At 38.7% G+C, this 26,652-nt stretch overlaps 1 protein-coding gene across 1 annotated transcript in view; it reads left to right on the plus strand.

Moving 5' to 3' along the window:
- The window catches only part of GAS2 (growth arrest specific 2), a gene marked incomplete at both ends in the record, with an annotated part of 107,328 nt that overhangs the window by 24,903 nt on the left and 55,773 nt on the right, over positions 1-26,652 (plus strand). The gene's annotated exons all lie outside the window — the stretch shown is intronic.

Consider the following 26,652-nt stretch of genomic DNA (forward strand, 5'->3'; position numbering starts at 1 on the left):
AGCCCCCAATTGGGTACCCCCAGGCTTTGGTGATGTCACCGGCTAATCCTTTCAACCCAGAAGCACCTTAGTGCTTGCTTCTGACACAAGTGCAATGTGACTAGGCTCAAATGATCCTACTTCAGATATATATTCAGATATATTATGCAAAGGCCATGGAGAAGGCCCCAATGCTGAGAAAATGGCAGGAAAGAGAAGAAGAGGAGGACCAGCAATGAGGTGTATAGGTTTGTTTACAGTAGCAGTGAGTATACCATTGGATGTGCTGAAGGACTAGGTTAGGGACAGATCATGGAGAAAAATTATCATGTGGTTGCTAAGAATTGACAACAATTTGATGGCACATCCTAATTATCCTACGGTTATTGACAATTGTTTATTATTTCTAATCCTGTAAGCCTGTTTCTGAAGTTATAGGACAGGGCTGCCACTGAAAAAAAAATGTATTGTGTATTGCTCTACAGCAGGGGTCTACAAACTTGGCCCTTTTATGACTTGTGGACTTCAATTCCTGGAATTTCTCAGCCTGGCTAAGGAATTATGGGAGTTGAAGTCCACAAGTCATAAAATGGCCAAGTTTGAAGACCCCTGCTCTACAGCTTGCAGCAAGCAAGCTATCCAGTCAGTGTTCTGAGGCAAAGTCAATTGAAACATTTTAACATCTCTTTGTTATTGATTGCTGATAAGGCTTTCTGAGGGGCCATCTTAAAGTTCCCTATTTTGGGAATCTAGGAGGATACCTTCCTTATCAGAATGGATTTGTTTCATAGAAGAGATACATTTTGTGTCATGAATTATTTATATTATCTATTGTTCCCTCCTGAATTTACTTAGTAAAACTGCAATACAGTTTTCCTTTTTGTAATTTTTTTTGTCTTGGTTGTTGTCTTATTTTCTTTTTCTTTTTGTCAATTACTTTAATTCTTATATTGGTTTTAAATATTGGTAGATATTAATGGGGCATCATATGCATTAGAACAGAGGTCCCCAACCTTTTGGGCACCAGGGTCCAGTTCCATGGAGAGAGAGTTTTCCACGGACGAGAGAGTGCATGGTTTTCTGTGCTGCCTGCATCTCTTGGAGGGGGCTTTGCTTGTTTGTGTGGCATGCTGTGGGCCGGTACTGTTCCATGGACTGGGGTTGGGGTACCCGCTCAATGAGCAGGTTGCAAAAGCAGCTGGCTATATAGGCAAACTCCCAGATTTCCTATTCTTGTTCTGACGATGTCGGCAGTTTGGCCAATGAAAGCTAAGTGTTTTGCATATTAAACTGTTTATTTTTCTATCCTGGTGCTCGATTCTTTTCTTTCTAAGATGTGTGGGGATATATATCTGAATACTTATACGTGTTTCAGAGATTAGTCCAGACACTTTAAATGGACTGCCACACTTTAAGTCTCCAGTCCTTTAAAAATATGCAAACAATCAACAAAATAAACCTTTTTTGTTGTTGTTGAAATGCAATAAAAGAATGACACATAGCTGATATGTGCTGACATAATCAGAATGATAAAAAACATGGTATGTAAATGTATAATCTTAATTTGCTTCAAGACTACACAATCATTAAAATCTGAGGATTTAATGACAGGCTGATTCCATGGGAACAGAATGATCGTTCTTGAAGATTGCAGTTCTGTTTTTCCTGCCTGCAGACTTGCCTCTGGGACATTGTGTGGTATTTGCATTATGAGCAAATTTATATTCCAGCAGATTTAAGAGAAAAGGAGATTCAGTGACAATTATGTCAATAAATGCTGCCTATTACTAAATGGCTGGAACTATCCAGGTTATGGTCTAATGATATACTTGTCTTCCAACTACAGGTTATTATTCCAGAAAGCGTGAGAGTTTCTCTTTCTCTCTTTCTCTCTCTCTCTTTTAGAAATAATTCATATTGCAGAAGTTCATTTTGTAATTTTTCTCCCAGTGTCTTGGATTTCATCTCCTTACTTTCCAGACCATATTTTACTTCTCCTGACAGATAGTTAATCTGAGAATTTTGCAGCTGTACAAATAAATTTAAAGCACCAAGGCATGTGTGGTATGCATAGAGTCCTTATTACTTTGAAATCACTAAATAATCTTAATGCGTGCACACATGTGTTTTGAAGAGTTAAACTCAAATAACATGTGCATTAGTAGTTATCAGGATAATATTCAAGGATTATTCCAACTGTACCCAAAGATGGATTACCTTTCTGGTATTATTGCTAAGAAAAAAAACAACCTCTAGGCTCTGAAATGAAAGGATATACTGTAAAGCAGAAGATGAAATGACTCTGTCTCTAGCTCTCAAAATGGGTGTCTGTGTATAATTCTAACATTCAAGCATTGATGTAGTATTTTACATGAGCATTTTAGCTCAGTTTGGGAAAAGATCGTGCCATTTATATCTGGTGACAGGTATAAAAATTGGCATCAGATAACAAAAAACAGCTTCATGAGATATTTTTTTTTAGAATCTGAGTGTTAACAGCAGGCCAAGTAGAATAGCATAAATTTAATTTATTAACACAAACCTAGTAAAGGGCATTAAGCCAATAAACGCAGCAGAAGGCAAATGGCTGGACAATGTGCCAGTGCACAGGAACCAATAATAGTAGTGATTCTTAATATCACTTGTGCCAATTTCTAGTTAAGAAAAAGAGCAGCTCATGAAAGCTATCCCAGATAGATAGATGATAGGTATAATAACATCTTTTATTTTATTTTTCAATCAATCAATCAGAATAGAGCTGAAAGGGTCCTTGGAGAGAGAGTTTGATACTGTATTGGAATACTTCCAGACAGGTAGCTTCCCCCTCACAATTTGAGATAGCATGACATAAAAGTTGCTGTTCGTAAAGTAGCATTTTCAGACCAAGTTTAAACATATTTTATTTTGATCCAAAATCAGCAGAAAATGAAATTTAACACTACGGGATTAACTAATCCTTCCAAAGATAGCAATTCATAAATACTATCCGTATATACATATGTATGCATATATGCATGCAAGAAAAGTGAATCGTGGAATGAGTGGCTAAAATTGCATTATACTTTCCTCTTGCTACCAGTAATATCAACTCAAATATTAGTACCATTGTGCACAGATAAGGTCTTCCAGCCTCTCGAAAATTTTCTTTTTCGAATTTGGAGCAAAGATGTTTCTAATGTATGATTTGAACTGGGAGGGTGTAACATAGTATTAACAGGTGTTAATCCATCTGGACAAAAAGATTCTTTCATAAGACTATAACACTGCTTGTATTTTTATCTTACCTATTAAGTTACATCCATGTTCCAGAGACTCTGAAAAATCAGAACATAATTTAGGATAAGGAAATAAAAGATTGTTTTAAAAAATGTATTTAAATAGTGAAGGTGGGCAAGCCACATCATATAACTAGACAAAGCCAAGTTCCTATCCCTTCCCTTGGTTTCATATAGCATGAGAGAGAAAAAATTACTTTTTCCGAACCCATCCCTTATATTGTTAGATGTCTTCAGCCTCAAACATAAGTCTCCTAAGGTTGAGACTGAGAGAGTTTGAGATTTCATAATTGCCATGATTTGTTCTCTAGGTAATCTCTGGTCCATCATATATTAAATCTATTTTTCCCTCAGAGTTATTGGATGATGGTCTGTAAACAGGGAGCATAACATCTATATCTTTGTTGTGGCCAGATCATTTGCTAGTTCAGTTAAGAATGACTTGTTATCAGGATATCTCTGTTTGCTTCAGGCATCTCATGTATTCTGACAGATTCAGATGGCCATTTTAATTTCTCAGAAACTTGTTTGGCAATATCTAATTAGTTTTTAGCACCAGAGATGATCTGAGCTCTGAGTATGATTACAATCAATCATCTTCTCTCTGTTCTTTGATCCTGGTTGCTTAAAGGAACTCTATGAGATAAAATAGGAGAAGAAAATCTCAGAGTGCTGGTGGAGAAACACAAAGAATAAAATTCACCAATCATGGATTCAAGCTCAAGTTTGGACCTCCCCAGTGGGGAAGTATCTCTACTTCTGTTTCCTTATTGTTTTGCCACCCAACTTCTTTATGGTTGCTACATTTTTCTAAGGGAAAAAAATGAGACAGGTAAATACCATGTGTGTTTACCACAACCACTTTGTTGCCAATTAACTCCAATTCACCAAAACTTTGACTCCTTGTGGATGGGATCTGGTGGAGGAAATGTTTACACATGGATTATTTTTAGTCAATGAACTCTGATGGACTGGGCAGAATATTTTCCAGCCTGGTTCTTACTATTTGCCTTCTGGACATCTGCCTCTTCAGAGTCCTTTGGAAGCAGGAGGAGTATAATTGTCTAGCTAAAGGAAATTGACAGTACCACTTCGTGGGATGGGTTAGGGTTAGAAGAGACTGGGATATACCCATTTCTACAAGAAATCCTTACTGAATCCTGGATTTGTTATTATAAACTGCTGTGAGTCTGCAGTTGATTAGGGAGTATTTAATAGAATGTAAGTAAGAATGAATAAATAAATAAGTTCAAAGTTACTGCATTCAATAACTATTTAATAGCAGAAAATTCAGAAAATCTGATAGTGGGAGATATGTTGTTTTGTGGCAGACAAAAGAAATCATGTATTGTTTACATAGACACCCCCTCCCCAAATATCTGTATCAGTTCCAAAGTTTAAATCCTGAGCATTTTTTTCCTTTCGAGTATAGGAAGTCTTTGACTTGCAACTGTTTGTTTAGTGACTGATGTTACAACAAAAATGTGGCATATGACCATTTTCACTCTTATGACCGTTGCAGCATTCCCCCATAGTCATGTGATTTACATTTGACTATTAAACAACTGGTTCATATTTATGATGGTTGCAGTGTGCTGGGGTCATGGGATCATCTGTCATGGCCTTTTGACAAGCAAAGTCGATGGGGAATCCAGATTCACTTAACAACCATGTTGTTACTTTAATTCAGCAACTGCAGTGAGTCACTTAAATGTAGCAAAATGCGGCAAATGTTGTAAAATGGCCCAAAACTTGACAAATTTCTCACTTAGCAGCATAAAGTCTGGACTCTGTTGTGGTTGTAAATCGAGGAGTACCCAAATAGGTAGTGCAGCTTACGATGAACGTTCTGCAAGGAAACATGGTTGAAAGTTCTCCAGCAGCCATATTGGAAAAATGCTTTTATTACATTACTGAAATAATGGAAGCCTTTCAGAGTGAACAAATACTATATAATTATTGGACGTGATGGTGACGAAAGAAGAACGGATGTTGCTAATGAAGCCTGCATAATTAGGTGGAATGGACAGACATACAAATTAATACTATTTAGCCAGTTGGTTAAATAGATCTATTCTATCATAAAGAGAAGTTTCCTGAGGATGGGCTCCAGAACGAATCTGAAAGAAGACTAAACGTCTGGTCCCAGTGACTGACCCAGATTGGATCTTGCAATATCCTGGGACACATATATTTCCCTTCATCCCCTTTAGGAGATTTATTCTTGCGTAGCTGAGGTTTCTTCTCTTTCTCTCTATAAATATATGCTTAGGGAAGTAATATATACATGTATACATGATTTGTCCAGATGGAAGATTTGCAAATGAGATGGTAATTTATAGACAGTTAACATATACACAGATACATATGTCAGTGTGGCACATTTTTGTTAAGGAAAAAAAATCTAAAGTGATTTCACTGAAATTCAACAAAATAAGAGAAGCTGGGTAGTGTGCAGAATTGTGTATGTGTTTCTACACTTTTGTCTGTGCAATATTTCTGGAGGGATCATTGTCAATTCATGAATATACTTCTTTGGAGCACATATGGAAATCTAACTGTTACTTGGAATGATTTCAATCCTTGGGGAAAAACTAAGGTTTCTTTATGGAAAGAAACTACCGTATTTTCCGGTGTATAAGACGACTTTTTAACCCATGAAAATCACCTTAAAAGTTGGGGGGGGTCATCTTATACGCACAGTAGTCTTATACGCCGGAAAATCAGTGAGCTCGGGAAGGCACGCCCTCCCCTCTCACTGTGGAGGAAGCAGGGCAGGCTGGCGTCTGGCGGGAGACGGCAGGGCAGTCCTGCGCATGCGCACACACGTGCAGGACTGCCCTGCTGGCTCCTGCCCGACGCTCTTCCCTCTTGAGGCAGCATCACTCCCCGGCTCCTAAGGAGTCCTCAGGGATGCTGCCTCAAGAGCCATGGCAGGCACCTCACACTCTTCCCTCTTGAAGCAGCATTGGCGGAGCTGTCCGGCGTCGGGTGGGATCCGGCAGGGCAGTCCTTCCCTCTTGAGGCAGCATCCCCGAGGACTCCTTAGGAGCCGGGGAGCGATGCTGCCTCAAGAGGGAAGAGCGTCGGGCGGGAGCCGGCAGGGCAGTCCTGTGTGCGCACACGTGCGCAGGACTGCCCTGCTGGCTCCCGCCAGACGCCAGCCTGCCCTGCTTCCTCCACAGTGAGAGGGGAGGGCGTGCCTTCCCGGGCTCGCTGATTTTCCGGCGTATAAGACGAAAAATCTTGAAAATCATCTCAAAAGTTGGGGGGTCGTCTTATACACCCAGTTGTCTTATACGCCGGAAAATACGGTAGATGAAATTATATATGCAGAATTATATGAAAGAACTGGAGTAGCAGATAGGAAGGAACACGGATACTTTGAAGTAATTAAGCACAAGAGCACGTACACAGAAACAGAGGGACATAAGTCAGCAATGGAAACCTTCTAACTGAAATAAAATACTTGCATTTAATAAGACTGTTTTGCTTGATTCTTAAATTGTAAATATTTCTTGAAATGCTGTCATTTCAATAAAGCTAACAATGAGTTATTAATCTGGAGAGCCAATTTCAAATCCATTCTTAGCCATGATTGCTCACTTATTCAATTTGAGGCGGTCATTTTCTCTTAGCCCAACTACTTCACCACTTTGCTTTTTGAAGGAGAAATGTGAAGGAGGGCTAATAATGAACATTGCCTTTTGCCTCTGCTAGAAAAGCAGGAACCCGCAGCCAGCCAACCAAAAAGGCTTAAAAAAAAGACAAGCCATATTATGCAATTTGATTAAGTAGCTCAAAGATCAAATGTTAATTCAAAGTGATGTATGTTTCAGTGTCATTTTAACAACACTGTACATTCTTTTAGTTTTTTCCAGGACATGAGGGATAGATAGTGCAGTGGTTAAGTAAATGCCAATGGCCAAGTAAATGCCAATGGCCATTAAGCAAAACCAGTGATGTGCTATGGGTGCAGTTTTGCCAAAAAACCCTCCAGAAATAAATGATGATTTTTGGCAAAAGCATCGTAAACCTAAGTCATATGGTTGTGGGATACTGCAAACAGCCATGTATTTCAATTGCACTTGAAGTGCATTGTGTGACCTCAATCAGGGATGGGGCAAACATTAGAATTTTGAACCTGGGTCATAATCAACTTCAGGGAAGTCTATTATAACTTTGAACAGTCACATCTTGAGGACTTCCTGTATCTTCTACAGTATGAGTAACTTGGTCAGCCAAAAATGTGAAAGGGTGCTAGGGAGGCTTTTACTGAGCACTTCATAAAATGTGAACATCAAACCTTTTATTGGAAGGCAGTACTGCTGCTAACAAAATGAGCTCCACCATTGGACAGGCAGTCACCATCAATATCATCTATAAGTACAGTTTTTTTTTTAAATTAGAACTTCCATTGTTTTATCTCCATTTATTGAGGATTAAAGAATAGAGCAGAATTTATGAGATCTTGCTTATTCCTGACATCTTGCTCAGACTTGACTCACAGACACGAATGTTTACCTTCTCACTGTGCAAACCTAATCCAGATTATGATAATAGGAGGAAACAGCAATCAGTGGTTGCTATGAAGGAAGTGATAGATAGATTAAAATGAACAAGATTGCTGATAAGGGGAGGAGGAGAAATTAACAGGGGGAATGTCCCAAGTAATCCCTACTAAGATGATTGATTTGTTGCAAAACATGAAATTGTTCCCATGATGCAGCTGATAACAGATTTAACAGCAAGTTAAATATAACCATGGTTTTGCAAACTGTTTCATTTGAATTCAGATGTGTTATTTTGAGCATGAAGCAAGCTGCCTTGGTGTGGGTGTGGGTGTGTGTAGTGTTTGTGTGTATGAGTGCTTTGAACTCAGAACAATGTATTTAGTATTTAGATCAGCAGTTGCATCCAGAACAGGATGTTTTATGAAGTTTCACTATGAAATGTTTTGCACTTCTCTACAAGGGCTTCATGGACTGAACAAACAAGGTTCAGCTATGATCCAACAGCAAGTTGTCCACATGGAATGAAGATGTGAAACAAAGATATAAAATACTGCAGTACAGTATAGGATTCAATATTTTAAATGTCAAAGATTTCACTCAGTGTCATCCCTTTGAACAAGCCATCTAAGATTAAAATGTGCATGAGAAGAAACAAGTTTCAGGACAACCCATTTCTCAATTTACCCATTGTGTTTTGCAACTGAATCTATCCATCTTTTGTTCTTTCTTTGATGCTAGACAATATCATTTAAGCCAGGAGTGTCAAACTGTGGGCCGAATGCATCATAGCAAAACTGCACCCACCCCATTGTCGGTAATGGCAAAAATGTCACGACACGTCGCGACACGTCATGTGACATTGCAAGTTTGACATTCCTGATTTAAGCTGTAGGAAAGCAATTGTTCCATTATTCCATTGGGTGAATAAAACTGACTAGTCTGCCTTGGTGATGAGTAAAATGACCCTTAGCTACAAATTAAACTTCTCACTACTGGCAAGTATCCAGACTCATTTGATTTTTTCTACAGATATGTGGATAAAGTTCCTCCCTTAAATGCTAAATTTGCTTCGTTTTGTTTTCACTTGATTTCTTACTATAGTCGAATCATTTTGAGAGTGAAATTACTTGTTCTGCATTAAAGAAAAGGAAATACTATGTATTGTTTTAATTATAGAAAGAAAGTGATGCCATTCTGGTTTGACTGGAGACGTGATAATATATCACTGTCATGTTATTCTTAAGTACTTTAAAATGGCCCAATAACTTTGTAATTGCTTAGGGGGTTGTAATGTGAGACTCTGAGCATAAGGAGCCTAGATTATTCATGGTGTCACAGCTCAGAGCATAAATGTATGTCTAGGTTTAGCTTTATAGAAATTCCTAAGAAATTATACTTAAAATTAAGTGGTTAATGGACCAAGACAGAACTAAGTAACTACATCAGTTCTGAGAAGCCAGTAAGATTTTTAAATTTAAATGGAAGATTATGAGAAGTTAGAGCTCTCCATTATATTATCTTGGTGATGCATCCTTCATTCTCCAGATTTTGTTTTTATACTTGGAATATACTGCAAAAAAGATCTTAGGCAGATAGATTATGTTTGCTAGTTCTGAGAAATATTGATATCCTTTAAAGACCTGAGATTTTTGTAATGAATTTTAACCCTGAAACAAAATGCTTCACAAATTTATTTGATGTAATAAGTTAATTTTTTTGCACTTTATTCTACAAAGAAACCTCTTGGTGCCATTGGCCATTGTGCCAGGGAAAATGAAAAAAAAACAAAACAAAACATTATTACCAATTTTATCATGTTCAAAGCCAGGCACATGTAGACAACCATATGTTGTATCAGTAAACAACCATCTTCTTTACTATAGAGGCTAAAGTGATTGCTTGCTTGCCTTTTATCACTTTTAATCCATTAGATATATGCAGTGGTGGGATTCAAATACGTGAACAACAGGTTCTCTGTGTGGATGCTGCTTCCAGAAGTCCATTCTGGGCCTGGGCAACAAAAATTTAGCCACTGGTTCTGCTGAAGTGATGAGAATTGGCTGAATCCCACCACTGGATATATGGTAATATATTAGGTTAGGTGGTCTGGGGTTCAGGATTCCATATTTAAAGCAGAAGAAGATTAATTCAGTTAATTGAAAAGTGGTTAATTCTAAACTTTTTGCCTACAACTTACGTACTTCTTTTGAGATGTGATCAGCCTTTTGATTTGAAATTCAGTAAGATAAGACTTGGTTAGATGGCAGAACACTGAATAGTGTTAGAGCTACTGTACATTGTCATGATTAGGGAGTTAAAACACCTAAAAGGAAGGCTGGGGCAAACCACTTGGCAGGAAAAAAACCTGTGTGACTGTGGCTATGTTGTCACCAGAAGTTGAGGGCATCTTTGCCTTCTAAAAATGTTTTATGTAATTAAGAAAAAAAAATAAGTTACCCAGTGTGATGTATCAATTAAAGTCCTGATCAGGGATTGAGAAGAAATTGTGGCCCATCAGCCACAAAGCTTTCTGGGTGACTTGAGGCCAATCTCTTAGCTCAGCCTATCTCACATGATTCTGGTGAAAATAAAATGGAGAAGAAGTGTATTAACACTGCTTTCAACTCCTGAAGGAATGGTAGGATACATTTGGAAAAAATAACAATAACAAACAAAACAAGTCTAGATTTTTTTGTGCTGATTTCTGAATTGCTTGTTTTCCTGTCGTTTTATATTAAGCGTATCATTTTTCATAGGGGCATCATCTTTCCCAGAGAAGAAATCCTGGATGTTATATAGGGACTTCCTGAATGTTTAACTCCAATCATATTAGTTTTACTATTCTGAAAAAAGAGCTAAGAACCTATCTGAATAAATCATACAAAGGCAAAGGGGCTGAAGCAAGTGCATTTATGTATTTGTCCGGAGACAAATTCCTTGTGTGTCCAATCACACTTGGCCAATAAAGAATTCTAATTCTAAATATCAAAGCTTTCTTATCAAAGAAGTGTACAGTAAAAAAAAAACTGTTTTTCTAGAATTTTACTCAGTTATGTTTGGTTTTGGAAATTTGGCTCCCTTTATTAACATTCCAGCATGTTTTTTTAAATCATGGAACCATTAAAGAAAAACAAAAAAAAAAAAACCACGACATATTCAGGTTTGTATTCCCCAGATCTCAGCAGCTTCTTTGTGGTCTCTGGATTGGAAGAATTACAGAAAAAAAATTAAGCCTTATCACAGAGGGGGAAGAAAAATGAAATGTTTTAGAAGAATGTCAAATTAAATTTCAGACGAAGCAAGACTGAAATTCCCGGTGAACATTTTGAGTGACAGCACCAACTCCTCTAAATATCTGGCAATTTCATAAATGTCAGAAAAAAACAATCTATCTAAACTGTCTATCTATACATAGGCACATACATACATGCACTTTTATATTATCTAAATTGCTGTCCCGAGGTTTCCAGTTGGCCCCTAAAAGGTAAAGCACCATTTGGAATTAATTTTGCAGGAGAGTGGGGACTGGAGGTAATTTTTGGACAACTACCTACCATGAGACTATCCATTAAGAAATAGGGTGAAACCAAAGGAGATAAGTTGAATGTGGTAACACATTCCATGTGATCCCAACTGCTGCTTGGAATCTGCACAGAATTTTTATTATTAGTCATATTTTACTGTCTGCAATTTTACAAAGTGAGATTCAAAGGCTGGTTCTTTGGAAAGAATGGTTGTAGTTTACAAGATTGGGGTAATGAAATAATTGATGGTAATTCTCTACAATGTACAGTACATCTGAAGAATCTTTTAAAGTTAATAGAATGTTACTAAAATAGTTTTCTATCAACTTTAAAAAACCACTTATTAGCTAGTTTACAATGTGAGATTTTTTTTTTAAAAAAATATATAGTTTATCACCTATTATCCTCTATCACAGAGGTCCCCAACCTTTTGGGCACCATGGACCAGTTCCGTGGAGAGGGTTTTCCCATGGACCAGAGAGTGCATGATTTTGTGTGCTCCTTGCATCTTGCGAATGGGGCTTTGCCTCTTTGTGCAGCCCAGGTGCTGGCATGCTGCAGCCTGGTACTGGTCTACAGACTGGGAGTTGGGGACTCCTGCTCTATCACTATTCAATTAAATTTATAAAAGATTTAATATTACAAAGCAACATGTTTGGTGCAAGCCACCATTTATTAATTTTATTATTACTGGTATTCTTCAGGAACTTGTTTAAGGATTGTAGAATTTGTAAAGTTATGCCCTTTTTATAGTATCTGAGATTGCTTGTACTTTAAGAATGTATGTTTCTAAAAGGTCACAACAGAAGCATATATTAGAGGCGAAGATAAATCTTTCTCCTTTTTAAACACTAACTCTTGGATTCATATAATATATAAAGGAAATTTATAATCAAAAGAGAAGTATTTCTTAACCCTGGGGCTATTTAATTACTGAAAACTTATACATGGAGTGATAATGATCCAGTATTGAAAAGAGGAATTGCTTATATTTAGAATGGGGCTTTAGTTTGATCAATATATCCCCTTGAACATGGTATCCTGGATCAAAGTAGTATTTTCTTTGACATTCCAGATCAGAATGGTCAAGTCATCTTGAATCAAACATTATCAGAGTTCCATTTCCATTAGTATTCTTATCATCAGAGGCTATTTCAGTCTCCTTCTATTGAAAGAATCAAGGAAGAGGTTACTTCAATCTCTTCCTATTGAAAGAATCAAGGCGGAGCAATTTGATATCTCAAGTTAAGCTATCACCTCGAATAAGATCGGTGAAGGGATCCAAATGGAAGCAACATTTTTAAGATGGAGTTGGAGCAATTTTCAGTAGATCTCATTAAAGGAAGTATAGCCAAATTCATAGAAAATAAAGCCATTGGTAGCAACTAGTCATTATAAATTAATCATTACATGGAGAATAATCTCGTGCCCATGTCTTGCAGCTGGGCTTCACAGTAAATGTCTCTGTAAGAATGTGGAAAACCCCAGTCCAGTGGGGTGTTTTTTGATGCTGCATTTGATGACACAACAATATGAGTTGAAAGGAAAGAAGGAGAACCAGTTTCAGGTTTGATGGCTTTTTGGAAAATTTGTCAGAACATTTCATCTTTCCCTCCCTCCCTCCCTCCCTTTTCTTGGGGAAAATGAGAATGAATAAGGAATTTGGTCGCTGATATCCCCTGTGAGATCAGTTTTGCTGCATAACATAGCATTTAAACTGTAATTCCTTTCCAAACTCCATTATATGTAATATGTGTTTTTCCTGTTTCCCTCATTAACTACAGTCCCCAAATATTTTTCCTCCCCCCCCCCCCCGTTCTCCTTCCAGTGAATCTGCAGCTTATAAGAAACTCTATTTTCCAATCACTGTCAGTTTGGTAGTGAAGCACATATTGCTGAGTTAATCAGAATAAAATAACAAGCAGTGATTTCTCCTTTCCATAACCAAAATGCTTATTTCTAGAACTTTTCATGTAACAAGCAATTCTTCAGGTTTTAACAGTGCAGTATACATTTACAGGGGATATTTTACATCCCCTTCCTTTATTGGCTGTGATGGTTGATAGCAAGCATTACTGATGAATAATTGAAGGAAATAATTCATTACAGAGCAATTAGTGCACACATTGAAAAGCCTCAAGAGTCCTTCCTTCTAATGCCAGAACGTGATGGAGTTGAAGGGGTTGGAAATACGCTGCTGATTAAAAAAGCATACATGCTTATTTCCAGAATGGATCTGGTCATCACCAAATTGCAAATAACCCATTTAGAACAACAGGGCCAAGAATATTCTAGAAATCAGATTAAAGTATTCACATCCAAAATGGGAAAACTATCTAGCCTCCATTTAAACATACTCAATTAGGGTGAATCCATCATCTCTCTGCATATTGCATCAACTCATATCTCTTGTTAGAGTTGAATCTCATAGAGTGAATCTCCCATGGAAATTAATCTTAGCAAATTCTATCATGATTTCAGTAGTTTCCACTTCACCATTAATTTGATGCCACAGTGAAACTAGACAATGTACACATAAGCATTATGTTACACAGATAACCTATATGTCTCTATGTGCATGTACACATTTCCATCTTCCACTGAGAACACACCACAAAGTCTATCATCTGCTGACTCACTTGATAAAATGGGATTTAAAGGAATTAAACCAGACATTCAAGAGATTAACTACCAATATATAAATCAACAAAATCAGATTGATTTCCATGGAGGATGAGGAGGCAAACCACAAAAACCACAAAATACTACTGGATGTTACCTACCACTCATATCATTCAAACACATTAACAGTAAACTACAGCCCATTCTGGAAAATGAGCCTGCTTTCTCGTGCAATAGGTGATAGGACCATATTAGATATGGATAGCCACCTAACTTGAATTACAATACAAACATCTTCTTACAATAAAATATAGTGATGAAATAAACTAAATATGTATCTACCGCTATATTTTATTTATTTATCTATCTACTTATCTGTGTAGATTACTATTAGGTGGTAGTAAAATGTTTTCTTTATTTCAGCGGCAGTCTAATGGTCATCTTGCTTTTTTTAAGGCAAGGTAACATATAACAACAAGAACAAGAACATCAACAACTTTATTGTCACTTTGAATGTACACCAATTGGCATACATCAAAATGAAATTTTGTTACATACAGCTCTCAAAGGTTCACCACCTCTGACATACACTCCATGTTCATGGCCAGCTCAAGTTTCAGATCGTCCATTTTAGTCTCTAAATAGTGAACAATGGCAAACAGGACAGATGGAAACAGAGCTCCACGTGGATTAGCCCTCAAATTAGGTTGTGAGCCCTCAAATTAGCTTACAATTAGCATATGCCTCATTAGAGAATTTTTTCTAAAATCGAAATACTGCAACAATGAAAGACCAATTCCTTTTGCTGCCTATGATGTGAATTAACATGCACAAGCAGGTCAGCCACACTTTCTCTTTAGGAAGGGTAGGTTATACATGTTTATAGTTGAACCTTTAGATGATAATTTATGTTTGAGATTCTTGCAAAAACAAATTCAATCAGGTATCGGGTGTCAAATATTTTGTTTGAGGTCATTCAAGTAGCCACAGATGAAGAAAAAAATTGGTTTCTGCTAGCACATCTGACTTGTATAAAGCATATCCACTGAAGAAAGATAATTCTGCAATAGGGTATAAGAAGGTTGGGGAAGAGGCATAAGATTTTATTTCAATAACATGTAGTGCATAACCCCCTGTGCATATTTGTTAAATCTGTTTCTGACTTTCCACTATTGGTGTGTAAGGTGACAAATATAAAGACAATAAAGTGTAATAAAAGAGCAATATAAAGAAATAAACACATGAAAGGCAAAGTGGACAGGAAGTGGAAGGAAGTGGACAGGATTATGAGAAGGTTGAGCTCCTCCACATGCTGACTGGACCCGTGCCCTTCCTGGCTGGCCTATGCAGCTCGAGAGGGGACACGAGGCTGGTTCCTAGCGGTCATCTCTGCTTCTTTGAGTGAGGGTCACTTCCCCACCGCCTTGAAGGAGGCGGTGGTGAGACCTCTCCTCAAGAAGCCCACCTTGGACCCATCCTCTTTGAATAACTTTCGTCCAGTCTCCAATCTTCGCTTCCTTGCGAAGGTTGTTGAGAGCGTGGTGGTGCACCAACTTCCTCAGATCCTGGATGAAGCGGTTTATCTAGACCCGTACCAATCGGGTTTCAGGCCGGGCTACAGCACGGAGATGGCATTGGTCGCTCTGATGAATGATCTCTGGAGAGCCCGGGACAGGGGCCATTCCTCTGTCCTAGTCTTATTAGACCTCTCGGCGGCTTTCGATACCATCGACCATGGTATCTTGCTGCGACGCCTCAGGGGACTGGGAGTGGGAGGCACGGTTCTGCGTTGGTTCTCCTCCTTTCTCCAGGGTCGCTCGCAGTCGGTGCTGACAGGGGGACAGAGGTCGACCCCGAGGCCTCTCGCTTGCGGAGTCCCTCAGGGGTCGGTCCTCTCGCCTCTCCTGTTCAACATCTACATGAAACCGCTGGGTGAGATCATTCGCAGTTTTGGAGTAGGGTACCATCAGTATGCTGATGACACCCAGCTTTTTATCTCAACTCCAAACAATATCAGTGATGCCCTAGACGTGATGTCCCGCTGCCTGAAAGCGGTCCGGGAATGGATGGGGAGAAACAGGCTTCAACTGAACCCGGACAAGACTGAATGGCTGTACGTACCGGCAAGCCAGGATATTCAGAACGTCCCACTGCTTAACATTGGGGACAAGTTACTTCCCCCTGTTGATAGGGCCCGCAACCTGGGTGTCCTCCTAGACTCGCAGCTCTCCCTGGAAGACCACATAGGAGCTGTGACCAAGGGGGCCTTCTCCCGGGTTCGACTAGTTCGCCAACTACGGCCTTATCTGGACCTAGATTCCTTACGTACAGTCACCCATGCCCTTGTGACCTCTCGCCTAGACTATTGTAACGCTCTCTACATGGGGCTGCCCTTGAGATCCACTCGGAAGCTTCAACTGGTGCAAAGTGCGGCGGCACGGACACTCTTGGGAGCCTCCCGATACTCCCATATCACACCTCTCCTCCGTGCGCTGCACTGGCTTCCAGTTGCCTTCCGTGTGAAGTTCAAGGTGCTAACAATGACATACAAAGCCCTACATGGCATGGGTCCGGACTACCTACGGGAGCACCTTCTGCCAATGTCAGCACCCCACCGTCCTGTGCGCTCCCACAGAGAGGGCCTCCTCAGGGTGCCACCGCTCAAGGAATGTCGGCTGGTGGCCCCCAGGGGGAGGGCATTCTCAGTGGGTGCGCCAGCCCTCTGGAACAGCTTACCAACCGAAATCCGGATGGCCCCTGACCTCCGTACCTTCCGTCACGACTTAAAAACTTTCCTGTTCCAGCAGTCCGGCCTGGCATGATAGCGTTAACTGGGGTCCCAGTTTGTTTTCATTAGTGTTTCTTATTATTTTTATTGTTCAATCTGTATACATTCCTTCCTCTGTACACCGCCCCGAGTCCCTCGGGAGAAGGGCGGTTTATAAAAACTAATAAATAAATAAAATAAATAAATAAAGTGGAATAATGAAATTATATAAGTAATAATAATTGTAGCAAAGTTTGCATACATTTTCTTTATCTTTACAGTCATTCCAGTGCATTAAGTTTACTGCCAAAGATCTATTTGAACAAACGCATCTTTACCTTTTGGTGGACAGTTATTTCAGATGGTTAGAAAATCACCCCACCTCCTGAAATTCCTTCTAGGGTAGCCACAGACAGACTCATTTGAATTTCTGCCAAATATGCTCCAGAAGTTGGCAGAACAGAAAGAAAGTTTTTCTTGAAGATATTAAAACTCAGAAGAGACTCACCTGGAGGAATGTGTTTTTTTAAAAAACCAGCTATAAAGTTATGCACAATTTTACTGAGCATGAACAATACTTGAAATGACTCCTGACAATAACTGGTATGTGAGGTAACTCTGCCACACTGGGGCTGTATGTTCCCTATAACCAGATCTGGCTAATTAAGAACCTGTCTGGTTCCCCCGCACATGCGTGCTAGTCGTTTCCAACTCTAGGGGCCGGCGCTCATCTCCGTTTCAAAGCCAAAGAGCCAGCGTTTGTCCAAGGATGTCTCCGTGGTCATGTGGCCGGCATGACTAGACACCAAAGGTGCACGGAATGATGTTACCTTCCCACTGTAGTGGTCCCTATTTTCCTACTTGGATTTTTTTTTACGTACTTTCGAACTGCTAGGTTGGCAGAAGCTGGGACGAGTAACAGGTGCTCACTCTGTTACGCAGCACTCATATATACTCTGTGTGTGTGTGTGTGTGTGTGTGTGTATATATGTTTTCTGAGGTTTTCGCGGGTGCCTGTATGTGGATCCTTGGTTTTTCGGGTTTTTCCCCACGTAGTACTAAAGGTGTAGGCGCAACGTTTCGACGGAATCCCATCCGTCATCATCAGGCTTTAGCTTCCTTCTTCTGGGAGAAGCATGTGGCTGTTTGTTCCGCCTTGATTGACAGACGAGGCCCAACCACCAAGAATGATACCAGACCCAAACTCATGATAACATCACATGACATCACCACCACACAACCATTCAAAAAGCAAATCCGAACCCACAACGATAAGGACACACAACCACAAAACAGAAACCTAACTACAGCTGCAACATCAGCCACTTTAAACCCCTCCAAACCACACAATAAGCAAACTGACACCCACTATAAAAACATGGCACCACCACAAACACGAAGCCGAACAAAAGCAGCACAACTCACCAGCTCAGGTCTGGAGCTGGCAGCTGAGACCAGCCCATCCACTCAGAACACCCCCCCCACCCAATCAAAACACACCCACCATTCAAAACACACTCCCACCCAATCAGAACACACTTGGTCCCCTACCCAATCAGAGCACACCTCCATAGAACACACCCCCTCTGGCAGTTTAAAAAAGAGGAACAAACAGCCACATGCTTCTCCCAGAAGAAGGAAGCTAAAGCCTGATGATGACGGATGGGATTCCGTCGAAACGTTGCGCCTACACCTTTAGTTCTATGCGGGGAAAAACCCGAAAAACCAAGGATATATATATATATATATATATATATATATATATATATATATATATATATATATATGTGTGTGTGTGTGTGTGTGTGTGTGTGTGTGTGTGTGTGTAAATTTTTTGGATTGCTAACAAAGAATTAAAGAGAGCAATCCAAAAAATTTACACAAATAATGAGTTGTCACAGTTGCGACTACAGCTTGTAGATAGCCTTAGGTTAGGCTGATACAGGTAATAAGGTTTGGCCTGTATTTGGGCCTGGCAAGGTATTCTAAAATACTTAACAAATACTTTATTTTGGCTTGCTAACAAAGAATAAAGGGAGACAGATATGATCATTTCAAACTTATTTGTTCTCATCAGTCAGCCATACCCTTCTGAGATTCGAACCTGGGCCTTGGGCTAGGCTGAAACAGGAAATAAGATTTGTCCCATGTCTGGGACCAAGCAAGTATATTCTGAATGCTTAACAAACATTTAACACATATCTCCATTGCTTCTCAGCTAACAAAGAGAAAGAGAGAGCCTGTGGCCTAGGGGTTATATCATGTAAAGCAACATGGATTGATTTGGGCCATGGAGGTGAGGGAGAGCTCTTCTAGTTCTTACAGACTTTGTGGGCAAATGCTGGGAATGACTCTGAAGTAGACCAAAGTAAAGCAGCAAGACCATTTTACTTTGAAATTAGAGGACTGCATTGTTGTGCAAAGTTCACAGGTAGAGCTCACGTTTCACCCATTCTTAATCTCGTCAAATTCTATCATGATTTCAATAGTTTCCACCCTACTATTAATTTGCCTTAATCTATGTATGTCTTCAAATATCCATAAATTTGGATTTAAGAATTCATTTCCAGTCAAGCATAATACCATGGACCTAAATGGTTTTTCAATTTATTTTTACCCAATTGACCAAACTGCTTTAAAAAAAAAAGACATCTGCTTGTTGGCAATGATGAGAATTGCAGCCTGGAGGTCATCGGTTAAAAAAGATTGCTCAATTGCTGTTGTTGTTTCAGTGTAAAATCATACTTGTTTTTGTGTGTTTTGTTTTGAATATTCGTTCACCTTAAATCACAGTCAAACATATCCCAAAGCAGGGTTTTTGTTTTTTTTCTTGAGACAAACCGCTACTGTCTGCACAGTCAGACTCTTAAGTTTGAAGTCCTGCAGGCAAGCAGCAGCCCTTCTCTTGAAGAAGAATGCGGTTCTGGGAAGAAGCCAGCCATTGCTGGATATAACTAGGTTTCTAGTATGTCGAGGATAGTTTTCCTCTTGGGGGGAAAGGGAATAAAAATGATATTCCAGCAGTTGCAATCTGAAATAGAGCAGTCCAAGAAATTCTCCTTCATGTGCTTTTCCCAGTAGCCCAGAGCAACTCATAAAGGAAGAATCTGGGAGGGAATTTACAGAATGAAAATGATAGCTTCTCCAGACAGAGGAGTCATTTTTTGCTTTTGTTTTTGAAGGTCTGAGAAATCAGTGGATTAAACGTGTGCATAAATGATAGCTGCAAACGGACAGAAAAGATTACTGAAATGATTTAGCCTATTGGGATTCTTTCCCTTGAAGCAGCGAACTGGCTTACTGCGGCCCTCTCTCTTTCAGGCTCAGTTATTTGCCAGGGGCTTTAGAGAAAGAAAGAAAGAAAGAAAGAAAGAAAGAAAGAAAGAAAGAAAGAAAGAAAGAAAGAAAGAAAGAAAGAAAGAAAGCTTTTTCTTTTCCAAAGATTTTAAAAAACACTTTGAGTATCTGGAAAGAAAGAATGTTTGTAAAATAAAATGATGGAGCCTCATTTGGAAAAAAATGTATCAATTTATTTCTTTTTCCATATGATTTCATATATCCATAGCCTCTCTTGGGGTGTGAGCATGAACCTGGCCACATTTTTCCAGGCTGACATCATCTGTTTCACTCTCACTTTCACATCCTGCCTTAAACTGCCTGCATGCACATCAACAAGCCCTGGGGGTGGGGGGGAGCGGTGATATTTGATAGGAGTAATTGTGTGCACTGCTGTTTTAGGCTAACTGTGGCTATGCACTGCTATGTCAACAAAAGTCACTTTTGCCGTATGGAAACCTAATTATGTCAGGACAATCTGTTTCAAACACTGCAGAATTTCAAGTCATTTTGAAAAAAGCAGTTGGATTTTTTTTTTTAAAAAAAAATCTAACTGCAAATCTTTGTTAAATAATTCTTATATTTCAGAGTTGGAATTTACTCTTTACAGAGTTGAGGATAATAAAAATTGAAGTTTTAATTATCTGTAAGTGTCTCAAAATGTATTAGATAAGAAGTAAACATAAGTATTTCCACTTCTTCAGTAGAAGTTTAATCTAAATTGGATGATTTTAAAGCCATAATAGCCTTGTCTTTTTTCATTTTTTATGCTAAAGTAATACAATCCAAATGAACATTTAACTGTAGATAAGAAGAAATATTTTAATCTTTTGCCTTCTTCTCTGTTAAATTGGATGTATATGTATGTATATGTATATATATGTATGTATGTATGTGTATATGTGTGTGTGTGTGTGTGTATATACAGTATATATATATATATATATATATATATATATATATATATATATATATATATATATATATATATATATATATATATATATATATATATATATATATATATATATATATATATTGTTTGTTAAGTATTTTGAATACCTTGCTAGGCCCCAAACATGGGACACGTATCTCCCTTGCTTCTCAGCTAACAAAGCGAGAAAGAGCCAGTGGCCTAAAGGTTAGAACAATTGCCTAAGGTGCAATCGGCCCAGGTTCGAATCTCAGAAGGGTATGGCTGACTGATGAGAACAAATAAGTTTGAAATGCATATCAGTCTCCCTTTAATTCTTTGTTAGCAATCCAAAAAATTGTATACGTATACATATACATATACATATATGTATACGTATACACATACATACATATATATATATATATATATATATATATATATATATATATATATATATATATGAAAGGGACATGGTGGCTCAGTGGGTTAGGATGCTGAGCTTGTCAATCAGAACATCGGCAGTTTGACGGGTCAAATCCTGAGTGCTGCGAACCTAGCAGTTCGAAAGCACATAAAAATGCTAGTAGAAAAATAGGGACCACTACGGTGGGAAGGTAACAGCGTTCTGTGTGCCTTTGGCGTCTAGTCATGCTGGCCACATGACCACGGAGACGTCTTTGGACAAACGCTGGCTCTTCAGCTTTGAAACGGAGATGAGCACCGGCCCTTAGAGTTGGAAATGACTAGCATGCATGTGCGGGGGAACCTTTACTTTTATTGTATATATAATGGTTATCAGTGCATAGTACAAATATACTTCCAGTGGCTTCTGCCTTTTACAATCAACCATCAACAGTAAAGGAATAAGCAATCAAGAAAAATGCCATAGACTGTACTTGGTAAAATAGTCATGAAAGCTCTGGAAAAGATATTCAAATGCTGTGATATCTTATTTACTGATAAAAAGCACAGTGCAAGCCATGGTATTTCCTGTTACACTCCATGGAAGTGAAAATTGAAGAAGCAGAATAGGAAAAGTATTGACGATTTTAAACTTTGGCGTTGGAGAAGATTCTTGAGAATGCTGTGGACAGTCACAAAACAAACCATTGAACAAGTCAGTTCGAATTCTCACTTGATGCACAAATGATCAAGCTCAAATTATCCTACTTCAGAAACATTATGTGGAGATCTAGCTTTCTAGAGAATGCTCTGGGTGAAAGGAAAGAGAAGACAATGACCAGCAGTGAGGTGGGTGGACTCATTTATAATGGAGGTTGGTACAGTGTTGAAATACATTGAAGACCAGGCTAGGAACAAATCATCATGTGGAAAATCTGTGTGGTTGCTAAGAATAGACACTGACTTGATGGTAACTAATCAATTAAAACAAAAAAGGTAAACATTTTGTTATCCAGAAACATCTAGTCTTCTTTTACTCCTGATAGGCTTCTATGATTCTGACAAGCAGAAAGTCAAAAACTGAATGGGAGTTAGTAGGAAAATGGAAATACTTGGCTTTTGGACTCTTTTCCATAATAACAATAGCAATAATGATAATGATGATGATGATAATGATGGTGGTGGTGGAGGACATCTAGTCCAACCCCCTGCTCAGGCAGGAAACCCTATACCATTTCAGACAAATGGCTGTCAAATCTCTTCTTAAAGACTTTCAATGTTGGAGCATTCACAGCTTCTGGAGGCAGGTTGTTCCACTGGTTAATTGTTCTAACTGTCAGGAAGTTTCTCCATAATTCTAGGTTGCTTCTCTCTTTGGTTGCTTCTACTTCACCTGACATGATTGTCATTTAATATTAATCTATTGCTTCTCCTGTAGAATATCCCAGTGAGAGTGATCCTCCCAATTTGCTATCTTAAGTATATGTGGACCTGAGTACTATGATGTGGAATGCAAATAACATCTCGAAATTTAGTTTTGAGTCAAATGGCCTAAACAGAGTTAATACATTGCTTGCGGCTTTATAGCAAAATCCTCTCTGCTCCCAGAATGATTCCATTACTTGAAATATTTTTCTTGACTGGAATCGTATATCAGATTCAGTTAGTTTTCCAGTAATTACAGCTAAGTGTAACCCAGTCAGTTCTGTGTTGCTTGTGTGTTCTCCCTTCCCCATGAGTCTTTTGTGATATTGCCAAGAATTGTCTAAGGCTGTTTGTTTGGATTTTTCCCCTACATGCAACTATGTCTGGACTCAAAGCTGGAAGGTTTTGCAGACATCATTTGTACTTCCCAGGACTTGGCTTAAACACAATCTTGAATTTAATAACCAGCTCCAGAACAGAAGCAGATACTCCATAAATCATTTTAATAGAGAATCAGAATATTATAACCATTTATTTTTAGCCTAACTTACTCATAGATGAGAAAATTTTGAATGTGTATGTATTATTATTGCATCTGAATATGAACACATGTACCTTGTTACCAATAAATTCATGTAATGTTGGTGACCAGCATAAATATGCACAATATTCTATTTGTAGAAACATTCCTACAAACATTCTCGTGTCCACGAGGGATTAAAAGCGAACAATTGCTGAAATGTACATCACAATATCATGATGCAAACCATTTTTTTAATTTTCATAATAATGCCAGATAAAAGTTCATCAAGGATTAAGCTTGCATTGTCACAATGCATCTGTTGTCATTTCGAAAAGCTCTTGGCTTGCTTGCTTATTCTCTATGTACTTTGAATCTCCAGCCACATATGAATACTTGTTCTGTGATTTATAGGGATTGTACTGGTTTGGGATTTTTGAAGACTTGATTTGTTTTTGTATAGAAGTTTATGCATATTGGTTTGAATCCATATGTTTATATTATACTTACTTTGCATGCCTAATATTAACAAACCTAGGTACAGTAATAACTGTACTCAGCATGTGGTCCTCAATGGAACCGCATCTACATGGAGGGAAGTATGTAGTGGGGTGCCCCAGGGCTCTGTTCTGGGCCCAGTGCTCTTCAAAATCTTTATCAACGATTTGGACAAAGGGATAAATGGGGAACTCATCAAATTTGCAGATGACACCAAGCTGGCAGGAACAGCCAACACTCCAGAAGACAGGCTTAAGATACAGGAGGATCTAGACAGACTTGAACACTGGGCGCTATCTAACAAAATGAAATTCAATGGTGAAAAAAGTAAGGTTCTACCTTTAGGCAAGAAAAACCAAATGTACAGGTATAGTATAGGGGGTACCTTGCTCAATAGTAGTAACTGTGAGAGGGATCTCGGAGTCCTAGTGGACAATCACTTAAATATGAGCCAGCAGTGTGCTGCAGCTGCCAAAAAAGCTAACACAGTGCTAGGCTGCATTAACAGAGGAATAGAATCAAGATCACGTGAAGTATTAATACCACTTTACAATGCCTTGGTAAGGCCACACGTGGAATACTGCATCCAGTTTTGGTCACCACGATGTAAAAAAGATGTTGATATTCTAGAAAGAGTACAGAGAAGAGCAAAAAAGATGCTTAGGGGACTGGAGACTAAAACATATAAGGAACAGCTGCTGGAATTGGGTATGTCAAGTTTAATGAAGAGAAGGATGAGGGGGGACATGATAGCAGTGTTCCAATATCTAAGGGGCTGCCACAAAGAGGAGGGACTCAAGCTATTCTCCAAAGCGCCCAAAGGCAGGACAAGAAGCAATGGATGGAAACTAATCAAGGAGAGAAGCAACCTAGAACTAAGGAGAAACTACCTGACAGTTAGAACAATTAATCAGTGGAACAACCTGCCTCCAGAAGCTGTGAATGCTCCAACACTGGAAGTTTTTAAGAAGAGACTGGACAGCCATTTGTCCAAAATGGTATAGGGTTTCCTGCCTGAGCAGGGGGTTGGACTAGATTACCTCCATGGTCCCTTCCAACTTTATTATTATTAACAAGAGTGCACAACTTGAGTGAGTGGACTTATATTACTGCTGAATTCTTTTGTGTGGTGTTAACGTTCCAGTACAATCTAAAACAAACATAAATGATTTGAAAAATTATGGCATGTCAATCATGATTTCACAAAGGACATAAATCATATCAGTGATTTGATGTCATGACATATGTATCTTCATTTTTCTCATTGTTCCTCTGAAGACATTCATGCCTAAGTTTCTCCAAAATTTGCCATTTTTCATGTGACAGAAGTAGAGAATTAGGGAGAATAATTAATTTACTTTCACTATTAAATTAAATTCATTCTAGTCATCTCCACCTTTTTCTCTTGAGCATGCTTAATTTTGTGACCAGTGGCTCAGGCATACTTGTCAAAGTCCAAGTATACCTCAGTGTGAAGATATAGTGGAAAACATAGTTGAACTTGAAAAGCATGCATAGTATTATATCGGTTATGGGCAATTTTTGACAATAAAGAATCTTGGATGTAAAGAATAACAAATTAATTATAATAATAGCCAGTCACTTAATTTGCCAGTGAATATTTGTTTGAAAGAGAGCTGTGTTATGTGTTCTGGAAAAAGGAAAACAGTTTTAATTAATACAATCCTGAAACAAAACAAGAGGATAGGGAGCACTCTGCAAAATGGTTGTGGTACCATATTGAGATAAACCAGATAGAAAACCAAAATCCAAATATGATACAGGAGGTCTGTGCAGAACAATTAAGATTTGCTTCATCAAAGATATTTTTTACCACAGTGACAAAGTAGTTTTCTTCACTGAAAAAGTATAATAGAATTTGCTCTGATGAAGCACTTAATGTTGTCCTGAAACTTCCTGAGTACTACTTCCAAAGTCAGGAGAAGATTCTGCACAGAAACCACATTTGGTTAGAAGCCTTTTCAGGTGTTGTGAAGAACACACTGTACAAAGTAGAGTGATGTATCCTCCAGGATGGCTCACCAAAGCTTGGGCAAGTTGTATTGGAGGAAAAGAGTGCTATGTTCTCTGAAGCACTTGTCAAAAGTTTATTTGTCAAAGCATAGCTAATTAAAATGACATGGCCATTTTTTTTTCAAGGGAAGGGAGGTGACTTAACTGCTTCAAGAAACTGCTTCAATGAAGCAATTTGCTTGAATATTCAAAGAAGCAAAGCATCTCTTTGAAAATATGCACTGCTCTATTGTTATGTATTGGGCTTGCTTGTTAACACCACATGGTAACGGCTGGTATGTTGCTATAGCAGGGAGCTAGCTAATGGCTCCCAGCATCTCAGACAACCCATCTCCAGCGCTGCTATTGGTTGCCCCTAGGCGGCAATAGGTTGCTTCAAACCTATTGGCCGCCACCTAGGGGCCAAGGTATAAATTGCTGCAGCTGCAGCCCTGTTCTCTAGTTCAGATCCTGCAAGAAATAAACCATGCTCTTTGCTGAACTCATTTGCCTCGTCTTCATTCCTGCGCAACAAACTCAGTACACAACATCTATGATGCAACATTTATTGTTATAGGAGAAATAAGAGTGTACAGAGAGAGAGGGAGAGAGAGGGGGAATACAAAGCATGCATTTGTTCATGACTGTCTGCATCAATCATTGTATTGCCTGCACTTCCTACTTGGTGGGTTGCAAAAAACCACTTAGGTAGCCTCTATATTACAGTCAAATGGTACAAAACACCATTCTTTGCATAGATTGATAATTTTTAGTATGGGCCAAATGTCTCTCCAGCATGTTATATTTTGAGAAGTCACAGAGGTAAATGAAGCTTAGAAGGGGATTATGAGCAAAAAATGA

This window comes from Vipera ursinii (assembly GCF_947247035.1).
Source record: "Vipera ursinii genome assembly, chromosome: 1".
NCBI classification, from domain to species: domain Eukaryota; kingdom Metazoa; phylum Chordata; class Lepidosauria; order Squamata; family Viperidae; genus Vipera; species Vipera ursinii.